This window comes from Urocitellus parryii, chromosome 2, assembly GCF_045843805.1.
Source record: "Urocitellus parryii isolate mUroPar1 chromosome 2, mUroPar1.hap1, whole genome shotgun sequence".
NCBI classification, from domain to species: Eukaryota; Metazoa; Chordata; class Mammalia; order Rodentia; family Sciuridae; genus Urocitellus; species Urocitellus parryii.
Window position 1 is genome coordinate 123,530,397 of NC_135532.1, and position 18,501 is coordinate 123,548,897.

The following is an 18,501-nucleotide window of genomic DNA, read 5'->3' on the forward strand; positions in this document are numbered from 1 at the left end:
GAATTAGCTCATATGAAAATATGAAGGTTGAAAAGTCCCAATGTCTATAGTTGTGAAAACTGAAAACTAAGCTGATGGCACAAATTCCAGTCCCAAGATGTCAAGTGGAAGAATCAAGAGCTTTGTACAATACAGTCAGGTGTTTTACTTGCCATTTTTGTTCTATTAAGTCCTTAAATTGATTGCACAATATCTGCAGAGAGGATATTCTGTCTAATTATTGAAACATTAATATTATCAAAACCACTCTGATACTCATATCTAGAATAATGTCTGACCAAATGTCTGGGCACCCCATGACCCATTTAACATATAAAATTGATTGTCACAAAGTCTCTCTGTATTTGTCATTATTTCTCTTAGAAAATATCATCCTTCTGTTACCTTGCTCTAGTTATCCAAGTAAAGATTCAATTTTGAACTTCTTATAATTTTGGAAAGCAGGGACTGTTCATGGAAGAATTCTTCCATGAGAGAAATATATGATTATGCTTTGAAAAATTAAAAGTGTTAATTAAATATGTGTATCCATTCAACAAATTATTACTGCTTGTCTATTCTAGGCATAGCTTCTCAGTTACAAAAGAAATATTAAAAAATCAATCCTGTCCTTAAAGAATTCAAACATAGAAAAGGATTTTTGTAGGTGAAATGAATTATATTCATTTAGAATATCATGGACAATAAAAAATATTTCTAGAGGAACACATGTTAAAATTCAAGGAAGAATAACTTCAAGGAGAAAAGATTGGTCCAGGGAACATTTATAGAATAAAGTTTCTTCCCACTGTTTTAAAAGTAGGAAAAAACATCTGGGATGAGAGCAGTATATTACATATAGGTACTAGATATTTTTATCCAATACATAAAGACAGAAAAGAAAAATATTACTACGTATATTTACATGAGAAAAAATATTCTGTCACTTCCATGAAATTTTTACTCCTTAAAAAACAATACTACAATAAGCAATTTCAGTATTGGTTATGAAAATAAGAAAAACTAAGATTGAAATGGGGGGAAGGGGTTATTTTATTAAGTAGGATGTCACCAGAAAAAAAGCTCACTTAGTTTCAGCTTTTAAATACTATTATATTTAGTGTTCATATTGGATCCACTTTTGATTTCTGTATCAGGATAATAAAGTCATGCTGGATTAAAATAAATTTCTATTTGAATATGTCAATATTTTTGAAAAAGAGACAAATTCACTGAGTTAGCACAACAGCACTGAACAAAATTTGTAAAGAATATGGTGAAAATATTTCATTTTTGTTTTTTTTAGAATTAGAAGTAGCTAAATTCAAAACATATATCCAATTATTCTGTTTCTGTTTTCAATGTCTTGCCTTTTTATGAAATAGATATTCTAGCACTATTTTATGAAGAATATGAGAACATATTTTAAATGATATTATGATTAATTAATCACAACTCATTTATAAAGAAGTTGAAGGTGTTATTTTATATGAACTAAAGTTAAATACTAATTAGTATGGTATTATGACCTTCTGAGCAGAGTATATATTTGAAAAATATTTCAAAGTAATTTTATTTTATATTTGGAAGCCCTAAAAAAGAAAAGAAGAGCTGTTATCCACACAATCAAAATCCACTCAGCTAGAAAATATTATGGCTCACTTAAAACATTTTACCAGAAGAAGGAAAAAACAACTACTAACATTAAGGCTTAATGGGATATCAGCTGTCATAATGTTTGCAATAAAATAATGTTTTGTTTATTTGACAATCCACCATTTCAAATTCCAAAATAAATTCAAGAAAGTCTATATGCTGAATTATTAACATGGCTAGGCATCCTGGAACACAAAAATGAAATGAGTTTGAGGTATTCAAAAATTTTTACTTAGACTGTGATGTGATGATTAACAGTATGATTTTATGGAATTATATAGAACATACATTTTTCAAATAAATTGTGTAGTTGGAATTATGTGTATTCTATTATCTCAGATATTTGTATTGTAATGAAAAGCATATACAATGAATGCCATTATAAAAAACAAAATATGAATCTTTTTTAAAAGTCCAAGAGTTATTATTACTAGGCTGAACTTACAGAAGAGATATTTTAAACTAGAAAATTTGATTGCTCATTCAAGTTTGCATAGCTATTAGTAGTCAAAGCAAAATAAAATTTCAGGTATATTATCTCAAAATTCCAATTTATCATACCATGATAAATTTCCAATATCACTATTTGAAATTAGAGGGAAGTCTTTTTTTAGTATTTTGTTCTCTTTTATGTACATCACAGTAGGTTATATTTTGAAATATTATACATACATTGAATATAACTTCCCATTATTGTGGTTGCATATGATGTAGACTTACACTAGTCATGTATTCATAATGTTCATAGGAAAGTTACGTCCAACTCATTGTACTGTCTTTTCTATTCCCATACCCTCTCCCTTTCATTCTACTTTGTCTAGTCCAATGAACTTCCATTCTTTTCTGCCCCCATCTTATTGTGTATTAACATCTGCATGTCAGAACATTCTGCCTTTCTTTTTATGGAATTGATTTATTTCATTTAGCATGATGGTCTCCAGATCCATTCATTTATTGGCAAATACCAGAATTTTATTCTTGCTTATGGCTAAGTAATATTCCAATGTGTGTGTGTATATATATATAAGAGATTTTCTTTATCCATTTATCTGTTGATGGGCACCTAGGTTGATTTCATGGGTTAGCTATTATGAATTTAGCTTTTACAAACATTGATTTGGCTGCGTCACTGTAGTATGGTGATTTTAAGTTCCTTGGTATAGACTGAGGAGTGAGATAACTGGGTCAAATGGTGGTTCCATTCTAAGTTTTCAGAGGAATTTTCATAATGTTTTTCAGAGTTGTTGCAGCAATTTAAAGTCCCTTCAGCAACGTATAAGTGCACCTTTTCCCCCACATCCTCACCAACATTCATTATATTACTTGTATTCTTGATAATTGCCATTTTGAGTAGAGTGAGATTAAATCTCAGAGTAGTTTTAATTTTCATTTCTCTACTTACAAGAGATGTTGAACATTTTTTCATATATTTGTTGACCATTGTATTTCTTCTTCTGTGAAGCGTCTCTTCAGTTCCTTCGTCCATTTATTGGTTGAGTTATTTTCTTTTTTTGTTTTTAAGGTTTTTTTTTGAGATTTTTATATATCCTGGAGGTTAATGCTCTGAGGTGCAGTGGCAAAGATTTTCTCCCATTCCTCTTAGCAGGAAGTCTTTAAAAATGGACTGGATTGTCACAGATTCTTATCAATAAGAAAGGAGGCATTGAATTTTCTTCCACATAATTGGACAATCTTTGCCTATTGAGCTTCTGAAACGTCTTCAATTTTATGTATTGCATCTCACAGGCTAACCTAATAGTAGGATAAAAAATAACAGTTTTAAAAGTGCCATATAACTTGAATATAGAAAGTGTGTCTTGGATTATTTAGTGTTGCTATATCCAAATATCTAAGACAGGGTAATTTATAAAGAACATAAATTTATTTTATTCAGAGTTCTAGAGTTTGGGAAGTCCAGAAACATGACATGGGCTTCTTCTAGGTATCTGTTAAGGACATTTTTGCTACATCATAAAATGACAGAGGGGACCACAAGACAAGGCAGAGCAAGCATGTGTGCTTCAAATCTCTCTTCCTCTTCTGATAAAGCCACTAGTCTCATCATGAAGTACCATTCTCATGACTTTATTTAATCTTAAGTATTTCCCAATAGTCTCACCTTCTAATAATAGTAATATGTAATTTGGGGATTAAGCTTCTAGGATGTAACCTTTGGGAGACTTATTTAAACCATAGCAGAGTGCTAATGGAACACTTGTTCCAATAACTTTATTTTGTTTTATTCTGTATCAGTGATTCAGGAGTATTGTGTTGGCTTTGCATTCCAACATACATGGGATTTCTGTTGCTCAACATACTCCTATAATTACACTGTGCCTCTCTGTGTCAGGAAGAACGTTGGTAACATGAGTGTCCAGAGACAGGAAGATAATACAGTTCAGACAGAGCATGTGCCTTATGGAGTAGTTATATTAAAGGAAACCAATAAAAATTTTAAATTAGAACAAAATGACTACAGAGTCTCAAATCTATCCGAAACATACAAAGCTTTCTGCATCTAATTTTAAAAGAAGTTTTTTTTCAAATGAATTGATGGAAAAAAAAGACTATTCATCCTCATAATTGATGTACAGGACATGCTCTATAAAACAGAGAAAAAAAATGGTTAAAGTTATGAGGGAAAAGAAAAGAGACTAGAAGAATAGAAACAGGGGTTAGTACGTAAATAGTAGAAGTTGAAGAAAGAGAATAAAATATTGACCAAGTAATAGGAGTAAACTTCACTGAAATGAAAAAAGAAACAAAAAAGAATGAACAAAGAGAAAATGAATGAAAAAGAAGGAAAAGAATACTTGGATTTTCCAAGTGAATACTTTTACAAATTTCCAAGAAAGTTGATGATACCAAACTAATATTAACAACAAAAATGACAATATTAATAAACATGATTTAATAAACTATTCTTTTGTAAGGCTTACTATGTTCCAAGCACTGTTTTAAGTGTTCACAGTATATTGATTCATTAAACATTCCCATTAATATTGTAAGTTTAATGCTATTTTAATATTGACTGATCAGTGCCAAAGACATAAGCAGTATGCTCAAGTAGCTGAATAAAAAATCATGTTCTTAATATTTACTGACTCTTGGAGCAATACTTTGAATATCCTGTGATATATTTGAGTGCTAAGGTTAAAGAGAATTTCTTACAAACTGGGGCAGCAAGAACCACCAAAGAAAACCAAATTAGATGAACATCACATTTTTAACCACCATGTTGTAAACTAGAAGATAGTTGGGTGAATATTACTCATTCACATAGCTTATAAAAAGATTGTTCATGATATACAGAATCTAAGAATCATTGATTCACTGAGGCATCTGGTAAAAAAAAATATAATCAATCACAACTAAACAACAGAGAGGGTATGTATAGAAAAAGATTTTAAAAAAGAGGAAAGTAGATGCACACAAGCTATTTAAATCACAAAATGCATATTTAAACTTGTCATAAAGTATTTAAAGAAAATTTACATTAATTTTTTTGAGACCAAAAGGACAAATTCTGTGAAAATTTTATGGTTTGCTCAATAATATGAAAGCAGTCCTATGATATCAAAATTTGAGAAGAAGGCAGAAAGAAACTGAAACATTTTTGTGAGATAGAAGGAAGAATGAAGAATAAATTATTTTGTTGAACAGATATTGTGTGTGGATAGGGAAAACAGTTTATGCTGTTTTCCAATGACTACAGGAAAATATAGTTGTGAAACAGAAAATATTTAACACTCGATTAGAAAGTTTATTATTTAATTTCCTGTTTAACAATGTCTAATGGTATAAAAATTATTTTTAAAAGATATCTGGGTAACATATGTATTTATTTTGGGTGAAGATTGTTGTGATGGTAGAAGTTAAATAGCAGATTAATCAGACACCACATTAGCAGATGATAAAATTAAGTATAAACATTGATATGATTGATTGTAAATCATCTTCTGAGAAGTCTCTGTTCAGTTCCTTGGCCCATTTATTGATTGGATTGTTTGGTTTTTTTTTTTTTTGGTACTTAGCTTTTTGAGTTTTTTATATACCCTACAGAATGGTGCTTCATCTGATGTGTGAAGGATAAAGATTTGCTCTCAAGAAGTAGGTTCTCAAAGATTGTTTCTTTTGCTGAGAAGAAACTTTTTAGTTTTTTTTTTTTAGTTTGAGTACATCCTATTTAGTGATTCTTAATTTTAATTCTTGTGCCAAAGTAGTCTTATTAAGGAGGTTGGGGCCTAATCTGTCATGATGGAGATTAGGGGCTACTTTTTCTTCTTTTAGACACAGGGTCTCTTGTTGTATTCTTAAGTTTTTGATCCATTTTGAGTTGAGCTTTGTGCATGGTGAGAAATAGAGGTTTAATTTCAGTTTGTTCCATATAAATTTTCAGTTTTCCCAGCACCATTTGTTGAAGAGGCTATCTTTTCTCCAATGCATGTTTTTAGCACCTTTGTCTAATATAATTTTGTGGGTTAGTCTCTCTGTCCTCTATTCTGTACCATTGGTCTACCAGTCTGTTTTGGTGCCAATACCAGGCTCTTTTTGTTACTATTGCTCTGTAGTATAGTTTCAGCTTGGTATAGTGATGCCACCTGCTCACTCTTTCTGCTAAGGATTGCTTTAGCTATTCTAGGTCTCTTATTTTTCCAGATAAATTTCAGGATTGATTTTTCTATTTCTATGAAGAATGTCATTGTGATTTTGATCAGAATTTCATTTAATCTGTATAGTGCTTTTGGGAAGTATGGTCATTTTGATCATATTAATTTTGCCTATCCAAGAGCAAGGTAGATTTTTCAATCTTCTAAGGTCTTCTTTGATTTCTTTCTTTAGGGTTCTATAATTTTCATTTTATAGATCTTTCACCTCTTTCATTAAGTTTATTCCACGTTTTAAAGTGAATGCCTTCAATTTTATTTATTTATTTATTTTGATGCTCTTATAAATGGGGTAGTTTTTCTCATTTCTCTTTCTGAGAATTTGTCACTGATATACAGAAATGCCATTGATTTATGGGTGATGATTTTATATCCTGCTATTTTCTGAATTCATTTATTAGTTCTAGATATTTTTTGGTGTGACTTTTAGGGTCTTTTAGGTATATAATCATATCATCAGCAAATAGTGCCAATTTGAGTTCTTCTTTTCCTATGTGTATCCCTTGAATTTCTTTCGTCTGTCTAATTGGTCTGGCCAGTGTTTCAAGACCTGTGTCAAATAGAAGTGGTGAAAAAGTGCCTCCCTTTCTTGTTCCAGTTTTTAAAGGGAATGCCTTCAGTTTTTCTCCATTTAGAATGTTGTTGGTCAACAAATATGTGAAAAAATTTTCATCATCGCTAGCAATTAGAGAAATGCAAATCAAAACTACTCTAAGATTTCATCTCACTCCAGTCAGAATGACAGCTATCATGAATACAAACAATTATAAGTGTTGTCAAGGATGTGGGGAAAAAGGTACACTCATACACTGCTGGTAAGACTACAAATTGGGGCAACCAATATGGAAAGCAGTCTGGAGATTTTTTGGAAAATTAGGAATGGAACCACCATTTGACCCAGCTATTCCTCTCTTCAGTCTTTACCCAAAGAACTTAAAAACAGCATAACTACAGGGACACAGCCACATCAATATTTATAGCAGCATAATTCACAATAGCTAAACTGTGGAACCAACCTAGATGCCCTTCAATAGATGAATGGATTAAAATGTGGCATATATACACAATGGAATATTATTCAGCAATAAAAGAGAATAAAATCATGGCATTTGAGGTAAATGGATGGAGTTAGAGAAGATAATGCTAAGTGAATTTAGCCAATCCCCAAAAAACAAATGCCAAGTGTTTTTTTTCTGATATAAGGAGGCTGATTCATAGTGGGGTAGGGATGGGTAGTATGGAAGGAATGGATGAACGACAGAGGAGTGGAAGGGGGAAAGAGGGGGGATGGGGTTAGAAATTATGGTGGAATGGGTTGGACATTATTATCCAAAGTACATGTGTAAAGACATGAATTGGTGTGAATCTACTTTGTATACAAGAGATATGAACAAATGTGCTCTATATATGTAATATGAATTGTAATGCATTCTGCTGTCATATATAAATAAAAATAATAAAAGAAATTAAAAAAATTATATGATAACTGATCATGAATTTAGTGGAACAGAATAGATACTTCACAAATATATCTTTGAGAATTTATTATTTACTTATCAGAACAGAGTAGATGGATTATTTAATAAGGTTGCTTGTTCAACCAGCTAATCATCTGTAAATACAGTATAACAAAAAACCCTGAATGGATTCACATTTTGAAATGATCAAATTTAGTATAGTATTAGTCAAGGTTCTTCAGAGAAATAGAGCAAGTAGAATCTTTATTTAAGGAGTTTTAAAGCTGAGCACCATGGCACATGCCTGTAATCCCAGAGGGTGGAGATACTGAGACAGGAAGATTGCAGGTTTAAAGCCAGCCTCAGCAAATTATCAAGGCTACAGCAAATTTTTGAGAAGTAGTTGTCTCAAACTAAAAATTAAAAGAGGTGAGTATGTGGCTCAGTGGTTAAGCCTCCTTGGGTTCAATCATCAGTACCCCCCCCACAAAAAAAAGGAGTTTTACTGTAAGTATTGGCTCCTACTATTAAACAAGTTCATAGAACAAAATATACAGTGTAGGTGGTGTAGGTGGATACCCTGGAGAGCAAGGAGATGAAGCTTAAAGCCAGTCAGCTGAAGAATGTCCCCTTGCTTAGGAAAGTCTGTCTTTGCTTTATTCAGGCTTTCAGTTGACTGGATGAAGCCCACTCACAGTATGGAGAATAAACTTCTTGCTCCAGGTTTACCCATTTAAATGTGGTATCACCTCACACAAATGACATCCAAGTTGGCACATATAAGTAGCCATCACAACTATGCAACACAAGAAGAGTAGGAGGGTAAACATTGAAATTCTGAAGCAAAAATAAAAACAGTGCTGATTAAGAAACCACACATCATTCTTCTGCCTAGAAATTGATGTAATTGGCAGTAAGTGGAGTATTTCCTCTCAGACCATCAGCAGAACACAGCTGAAAGCATATCTTTGATTGTCTGTTCAAAGGTAGGGACAGGGTATTAAAGAGGCAATCCATGAGGCATTGAATAACAGGCATTGAACAATTCTTTCTCCAAAGTTGTTACTGAAAAAGCAGGGAGTTAGTTTTATTGAGTCGTTTACTCTTGAGAAAGCTGCAAAAGAAAAAGCTTAATTTTTGTAGTTTGTGGTCACAATAGCTTTCTCCCCTTCTTAAAAAAAAAAAAAAGTGTAGTCATTCTAAAAAAACAATGTTTTTTATGTCTAGGTATTGGTCAAAAATATAATGCTTCCTCTAGTTTATCTCCTTTTATGTCCCTAAAATTACATGCTTAAATGAGCAATTCCATGCTTCCCTCATGAATCAAATACCAAGAATATTCATGTTTTTCATTGTTATATTTTTTAAAAATATTTTTCTTATATGAAAATTGATTCAAAATTAGAATGAATAATATGTTCACATTTTTTCTAACCTACCAAAAGAGATAAGAAAATAGTACTTGACATTACAATATAATTATTTATAATATTCACTAAAACATTATAAATGGTATCAAAACTCAGGTATTTTCTAAAGGTAATTAGAGCTATGGAAAAAAAGAAAAAAACCTCCTGATGAATTAGTCAGATTCCATGGCTTCCATTAAAATTGTTTAAAAAATCATTTACCTTAGCCTGAGAAAAACATTCATCTTAAATTTGCTTGAATACAAGAATTATACTAGGGATTAAAAATTGTTAAATTGCTAGTTGTAAAGAGAAAGTAATAATTAAGATTTTGTTGAATTCTAATAATCTTTTTTGATAATTAACATTGTAAAATTTTTGAATTTTTAAATTATTACTTTATCTTTTCAACTAGCATTTTAGTTGTGTGTGTGTGTGTGTGTGTGTGTGTTAGTTACTGTGATGCAATACAGATCTGTGTGCATTCTAAGCAAGCCCTCCGTCACTAACCCCTCAGCCCCTGTTAAACTGTGTTTAATCCCTTATAAATTTCTTATTCTAGAACAATCTTGAGAGGAATATGCTTTTCTGACTAAGACAAATTATTTTGTTTTTTTTAATGTTATGGTTTAAATATGAGGTGTCCCCCCAAAAGCTCATGTGTGAGACAATGCAAGAGGTTTTAGAGGTGAAATTATTGGGTTGTGAAAGTCTTAACCCAATCAGTGCATGAATCCCCTGATAGGAATCAACTGGGTGGTAAGTGCAGGCAGGTAGGGTGTGGCTGAAGGAGGTGGATCCCTAGGGTTGTGCCTTTATGGTTTATTAATATAAACCAGTCATGGCTTGATGAGCAGAGCTGTCTCTCTCTCTGCTTCCTGACCATCATGTCCTTAGCCACTTTCCTCCACTATTCTCTTCTAATGAGGTGTTCTGCCTCACTGGAGACCCAAGGAGTGAAGCCAGCCTTTTATGGACTTAGATCTCTGAAACCATGAACCCCAAATAGAATTTTTCTCCTCTAATTGTTCTTGTCAGGTCTTTTGGTAGCAGCAAAGAAAAAGGTGACTAAAACACTTTATAAATTAAAATATAGATTAATTGGTTGGGATCAATACAAATATTTCTTACCTTATACGTGTGCAAAAAAAATAGAGGCATTTTATCACTTAGAAATATAAAGAGTACAGAAACAAATATCTCAACTGACTCATCACCCCTTTATGGTTGTTTTGCTGACTTTGGCTATAGCATTCTGCCACAATCCAGCAGCTATGCTAGTTCTGTTATGACATCACCTAGAGTAAATTCTATTTGTTGGACATTTTCCCAAACTTTGAATTAAATTGAACAAATAGATAGCAAACAAATGAAAAGCAGAGAAAGACTATCAAGTTGAAATGTGTCCTGTAATATTTCTATGGTTTATCCTTACCTGCCTATTATAGATAGGCATTCATCATTGGTGTTTTGTAACTTTCTGAATTTGCTTCTTCTTTTTTTAATGGTGTTCCATATGTGGCTTACTTCAGTTTTTCTTCCAGAGTTTGTACAGATGGATTCCCCAATGTGTTCTCTGTCTCTTAGTTTCCTGTGTGGCTTTCTCTATACATGCATGCAAGTGTTGCTTATCTCTTAAGATGGGTATACATTCTGAGAAATGAATCAATAGGCAGTTTTACTCTTAGGCAATTTCATCATTGTGCAAATATCAGTGTGGACTAACACAAACTAAAGTGGCTACAATGTCACTAGATTATATAATCTTATGGGATCACCCTCATACATATTATTTGTTGTTAACCAAAACATCTTTATGCTACTTGTGGATGTACTCTGCATACTACACTTCTATAGAGGTCTCTCACACTTAAAGGTTGTAAGAGGTACCTTTGCTATTTTTATAAGAAAATCTCTTCAACCAGTTCCTAGAACTTCATACAATCATGGAATATTCTTCACTAGATAATAGCTTCAATTTTCTTTTCCTATTCTTTATTCAATTATTTCAATTTAGATAGATTTTCCAAGTTTCATTTATTTTTTGTCCTGTGCTTAAGCACTGGGATGGAAAATGAAATATATTTGCCTTGCTGCTTGAGCTCAATTATATTCCTTTGATATTAATTAAATTTTATGTGTCAACAAACACATATTATGCTGGGAGCATGCATCTTTATGGTGTCTTTCATAGAGGGTAATTATAAAATGATAAAATTTAAATGAAGCATATTCAATTTAAGTATACCATGTATGGAGAAAAACAGAAGGGAACCTCATTTGTCTCTTTATTGACTACCTCCTGTGGAGAAAGATGGATGTTTGCTCCAGTATTCAGGTATTCCTGTTTCCAATTTATAATCCCAGTAGTGAGGTGATGAGTGCATATTCATTCTATTCATCCCTAATTACCAAATAAATTATGATGAACAAACATTTATGGAGTGCTTTAGACGTGAAAGAAGAAAAATAATACATACGAAAGGATTTGTTTGGTAGGAGATTTCTGCTTCATTCATAATCTGATTAGGCCAGATTTCACAATGTGTTTTTGTAAAAGCACCAAGGTGAGGATTCTATGAATTGCACAATTTAGTATTATAAAGTTGTGAATGCTTCTTTAAGCAGATCTGCAGGTTTAATTCAATGTTTCTCAAAATTTATATTAATAAGAATGTATTTTCATGGAAATTGGAAAACTGGTCCTAAATTTGATATAAACACTATGGGTCAAAAAATGGCTGAGCAAATCTGAAATAAAAAATAAGTAGAAAGATTTATACAAACAGATATAAAGATTATAATAAAATTATATCAATTAAGACAGGTTAGTATGGGTTTTGAAGACAGATAAATGATTGGAGTGTAATTCAAACAAATGTACACATATTCAGTCCTGATTTACTGAATCCAAAAGAAAAGGATTTTTTCATTAAGTTAATAAATATCAATTTGGATACACAATATGGATATGGGAAAAACACTAACCTGTATGTCATGAGATACACAAAACACACACACACACACACACACATTCATTGTAGATGTAGATGTAAATAAAACAACATAACTTCTAGCAATAACAAAATAATGGCCTTGGTTTGAGTATTTTGGAAAGAAAACATACATGTATGCACAAAACATACAAATATACTAATCATAAAAAGGAAATACTGATAAAATGAACTTCAAAAAACCAAAAACCTTCCAATCACCAAAAACAAAAGCAAACAAACAAAAACAGGAACATGATTGATTCTGCAAACATAGAACAATGATGGTAGGTGATATTTGCATTATACATATCTGACAAACTCACAGCCAAATGACATTAAAAAAACTAAAAATTCTATTTATTAATATAAGAAAGCAGAAAATAATTTTCACTGAACAAGAGTTTTGACCAAGCACTTTAAAAAAAGTGTCCATTTTGTAAATTAACATTTTAAAACTGGTCAACATCACTAATCAAGAATAAAATGCAAAATAATGCTTAATATATTTTTAACATAACTCTATATATCTACTTATTGTTCTGGAAGCAAACAATTTTCTAGATCAAAATAGACTATTATTAATTACAATAGCCAAATACATTTCCACACTCATTGATTCCCTTTACAGTAATACAATGGCAGCCGGATGATTACAAATGTGCATGCAATAAAAAGTGTGTCTTAAACCATAGGAAAGGAACCCCAACATTATTAGATTGGGAGTTTATGTAGGTTGTTGGATGCCCTCTTCCTATCTTGATGGAAAGAGAAAAGTCTTTGTTTAGTAATGTTTCCCAGAGGATTGAAGTGTAAATCCATGTTTCCACCGAACAAAGAGTAAAGCAGCACAGAATGACAATTAGCTCTGTCCTTACAATATGTCCATTTTCTTTGCTCAGGAAGCCCTAACCATAAAAGAATTTAATAGAATGCATAATTCACATGAAACATGGATGCACAGACATCAAAATGAATGTATTTAAAAAAGCAAATAAAACAAAATCCAAAACCTACAATTAATCAGCATTGTTAAGGATGTGAAATAATTAAAACTCATATAGTGCTTATGGGACAAAAATGATTATAATTACTTTGGAGAAATATTTGGCAGTGTCCACTAAATAAATTACAACTTCTAATATACTCAATGGAGAATGTTTATATATGTTGATTAAAAACATGTACTAGAATATTTGTAGCATCATTTTTTACTATGATCAAAATTTGGAAAGAGCTCAAGGGCCTATTAATAGCAGAATAGATAAATACATTGTGCTATATTCATATAATATAATATTTATTATTATTTTATATTTAAAAAAAAGGATGCAAATGAATGAATTATTTCCAAAGGTAACAATATGGAGGAATCTCAGAAATGTAAGTTTGATGTACAGATTCTCATACATCATAGTAGTGCATTAAAAATATATTTATGATATTATTTCTTATAAAATGAAAAATTATGCAGCCATTAATACAAGAAATAAAGTCATTTAAAATATTTGCGGGATATACACTGTAAACTTCAAACAATTAAATGTGCAGTTGGTGTTATGTGACACCTGAGAATTCAATATGATCTGAGAATTATGTCTGCATGTCATGTATTATCTTTGTTTTTGACAAGCTGTTGCTTGGGAGGATAGATGCAGGACAATATTAACAGGCAGTATGGTAAAATGGTTAGAAATATTGCTTTTAGATCGATAGTACTTAGGTCTAAACTCTGACTTCAACATTTATTTCATCTATGAAGTAACTATTTTCACATATTTTTCAACCAGTTACCTTAACTTTCAATTGCTTGGTTCAAATACAGGTATGATGAGAATAATCCAATTAACTGTCATTAGATTTGGGGGGTAGTTGGTAAAACACAGGCTAGAATCTGATACAATGGAAATTGTAATAATAAGAATAAAAATAACTACAGGCTGAGAACCTCTTATTTGAAATGTTCCAAATTCTGAGACTTTTAGAGAAATATAGTACCGTAAAGTGAAAAAATTCCTCAAGTGACAGGCCATAGCCAAATATAGACACATTAAAAGTATTATTTAAAGTTACTTTCAGAATATGTATATATTATAGGTTTTATATATATACAAAACCTAAATGATGAATTTTATGTTTAGACTTTTTTCCCATCTCCAATATATCTTATTATGTATATGTAAATATTCCAAAATCAGGAAAAATCCAAGATCCAAAATGCTCTCCTTCCTAATCCTTTTGAGTTACCTTGCATTACATCTATATTAAATATATTCTATATTTTATAAGCTAATTATTATTGCTACTTTAGTAATAATAGTAACTTATTCCTAGGAAATTTAGTGGAGCCAGGAAAAGTTAAGGCTCAGGTCCAAAATTAGATAATCAGAGTAGCAGAGCTAAATTTAAGGTGGAATTTTCAACTTCTGGTAACAGGCCTTCCTTGGCCCCCGGGGCCCAGCCCCCAGTTCCTTGTTCTGCATGTCAAAGTGGCCAGCTCACAGGGTCGTGACGCAGGCTTGTGGTTTCATGTTTATCTGCCTCAGACATATGTGCCTTTTTTGGAAACATCTTGGCCTTCTCGGAGCTTCCTGATAAGGGACGGTCACAGTAACCCAAGAGTAGCAGGTGTTATTCCTCCCCTGTTTTGGCTAAATTTCCACTGCAGTTATATAAAGTATATAAGGGAACAAAACTTTGATAATAAAGCGCACACACGCCTCCTCCTGCATGAAGAACCTTGGTGTCCTGTGTATTTCTTAACCCCGCCGTCTCTCGCCGGACTCGGCTCCCTTAGCCGGACGCGGCATTCAACTGTGACATTCTGCTATGACAAGGTACAGACTTGGGAAGAGAAAATTTCTGAGACTTGGGACAGGGACTGAAAAACCTTGAACTCTCAGAATCCCCTAAATGCCCTGAAAATACTTAAGTGGCCCACTTCTTTCACCCTGATGGGAGTTAATATGTCTCTTTAGTTAAAGAAGGTGCATAGGCAATTACTTGTGTCTCTCTCAGGATCTATACCCTATTCCCTCCTGCCTTGCAAATCAGCAACTAGGACCATTTAATAAATAATCTGGGGGAGAAGCAGTCTTGCTGTGTGAACAAATGGCCAGTATGATGGACACATGGTTAATAGCAAATGGTTGACTAGTTGATCAGGGTCTTGGAACAAAAAGCAAGAACAGACTAGGGACAGAAGGTCTTGGAAGGAGACATGTGGATCCACATATGTGAACACATTTGTATTGCACATTTTGCTTGAGATAAGAAAACTCAAAGCACTTTTCTGCTCTCACACACTCAGAACTCACTACTTCACCATTAGTCAACAAAATATGTAGTTGGGATCAATTCTTGAAGTCAGTTCTTCTGCAGATACTGACTGTTTTGCAATTTAACTCAATTGACACTAACTTCCTGGAGAGAAGGTCAGATCCCACAGGGTGAGGGTTCAGTCTCATAAGATTGCTCCCTACTTCACAAGCCCTAGGCTGCAAATTGTGTTTTTGAACAGTAGTTTTTAAAGCAGAGTTCTCACCATTCCCTGCTAAGTCTTGACTAATTTGCTAGAGTGCTCACAGTAGTTGAGAAATCACTTTACTCAACTTTTCCAATTTATTATGGGGGTATTTTAAAGCATATAAACCAAAAGTCAGTTGAAGAGATACATAGAAGGAGTTCCAGTAGTGTCCCAAATGCAGGAACTTCCATTCCCTTGAAGTTGATATGTACCACCTTCCTGGCACATTGGTTCTTGCTTACCATCTTTGAAACTCTCTGAACTACATAGTTCAGTGATTTTATTTTATTTATTTTTTGGTACTGGGGACTGAACTCAGGGCACTTAATCAGTTCAATGATTTTTTTAATATTTATTTTTTAGTTGTAGTTGGACACAATACCTTTATTTTATTTATTTATTTTTATGTGGTGCTGAGGATCCAACCCAGGGACTCACAGATGCTAGCTAGGCAAGCTCTCTACTGCTAGGCCACAACCCCAGCCCCAGTTCAGTGATTTTTTGATAGAGGCTTCATTCCATAGCCATAATCAACTATGAACTCCATTTCTATCCTTTCTCTCCTCTCTGGATAATGGAAAGAGGGCTGAAAGCTTTCAAGCTTATCATTATGCCTTGATCTTACTGGTGACTAAAAATCCCACCAAGATTGGGAAAAGAAGAAGAAATATTGTCCTAGAAGTACACAAATCTTCAGTGTTCAAGCTTGTTTCTCAAAGAACAAAAGTGCCCCCAATGTATTGTACTTAGGCACATAATATTGAAACTGTAGAGAAACAAAAGCAAACAGGGATTTTAAAAGCTATCTTTAAAGTGTCAAAAAGAAGACTGCCAGCTGACTTTCAAACAGGATAGATGGAAAAAAGAATTAAGTGAAATACTATATTTTAGTGCTGAAAGAAAATATACCCATGTAGTATAGATGCCAAGGGAATACAATAAATAAATGTGAAAATAAAATAAAATCATCTTCAGAGAAGCATGAACTAACAAATTTGTTGTCATAAACGTTTACTAAAATAAACACAGAGAGTGCTTTAGGGAGAAAGATGATGACTCCAGACAGAAACCCCAAAGTTCATGGACAAAGAACAATAGAAATTGAGTTAAATATTTTAGGTTCCTGCTGGGCATGGTGTCACAGGCCTGTAATCCCAGCAATGTGGGAGGCTAAGGCAGGAGAATGGAAAGTTCAAAGCCAGCAACTTTAAACAATGAAGCAAGATCCTCTCTCTCTCTCTCTCTCTCTCTCTCTCTCTCTCTATATATATATATATATATATATATATATATATATATATATATATATATATTAAAGAGCGGGAGTGTTGTGGATGTGGCTCTGTGGTTAAGTGCCCCTGAGTTCAATCCCAAATACCATAAATAAATAAATAAATAGAATCAAATCAAATCTTATGTTGCATGATCTTGGAGTCCTTCTCTTTCAGGTAGTGAATTAAAAATTTTAAAAAGCATATTGATATAGATATTTTTTACTTCTCAGCAGCTCAACCTAGAAGGGACATTTCCAATCACATTGCATTGGTAAGAACAGTCATATAGTCATATAGATTTAAGAAGACTGAGAACTGTAGAGAGCTACCAAAAAGGATAAAACTGCTTCAAAATTACTCCTTAAGCTCACACCATTCATTACATTCACCTGTCCCAAAGTAACACAAAGTAGTTGTGTGAGGATAAAAATACATGCTTTTGTTATAAGTCCTAAGATTTAAAGTTTTATCTGTTTTACTATTTAGTATCACTTAAGTTGACAAATAGCTCATGAAAAAAATTTAAGCACATTTATCCTTCTGCATAATAGGATGAAAACATTATTTAATTCCTTTTTTAAACATTTGAAGGTTTTATTAGTTGACAAAAGCACCCAATTAAAATGACAATTCTGAGGATTGAATGGTGTACAAACTAGTGAAGGATTTTCATGAATGATGGTGATTATGTCCTCTTTGCTTTTCATGAATTTATAGAAGAGTAGTAGAAGAGGATAAAAACAGATAGGTATCTCTAATGAAAGGAAGAACAAAATGCCATCTACCACAATGGTTCAAATTAATTTAAATTGGGAACTGATTTCCAAGTAGTGTCCAGTAGATGGGGAATGTCAGATCAGGTATGTCAAGTCTGGAACATGCTTCTTATAAACATTTAGTTGTATTTATAAATCCATATAGACAACTATTATCTATTGATTGATTTGGATTCAGTGATAGTTTGTGTGGGATAAATATCTATTTTTTATGTCAACTTAAATTGAATAATATTTCAGTGTTATCTTTTTTAAAAGTTATTTTTTATCTTTGAAATTAAATAAACTATTTTTATATTTCTATTTAAATTCTAAAAATAAGTTATGGCAGGGTAAATCATAAACATGAGATTAATGAGGACTTATCCAAAAGAAAAAACAAAACTATATGTATTTTTTGGTTTGGTAAATTGAATTTTATCAGTGAAGAATGTAATTTCTCTTGTTTAGTTCCAACTTCTTTTTTCAAGTAAAACAAAAACAATTTAAAGTGACTGATGAACCTGATGTGAAATGAAAGTTGGGCATAGTTTGGGAAAACAATATAGTTAGTTACAATACAATGTAATGTTCTCCCATGCAAGTCTGCTAAGCAATTATTTGCTGGCAGTAAATATCATTAATCTCTGTTAACTTTTATGTTTGGTAATACTAATGTAAAATCTAGTACAAGCAACTTTTTTCCTGTTAATTTTTTTTTAAAAATATTTTAAAATTTTTTCTAATTACAGTTCTGGGTAACATTTTAAATATAAAAAATTATT

The 18,501-nt window shown here is 32.2% G+C and overlaps 1 long non-coding RNA gene across 1 annotated transcript in view; it reads right to left on the reverse strand.

Annotated features, from left to right (window-relative positions):
• Positions 1–3,265: 3,265 nt before the first annotated feature.
• LOC144250841 (uncharacterized) overlaps positions 3,266–18,501 on the reverse strand; it is a 76,758-nt gene continuing 61,522 nt past the window's right edge. The window contains exon 3 of the long non-coding RNA XR_013342593.1: positions 3,266–3,387. This is a non-coding gene — a long non-coding RNA (uncharacterized LOC144250841). The remainder of the gene's footprint in view (positions 3,388–18,501) is intronic.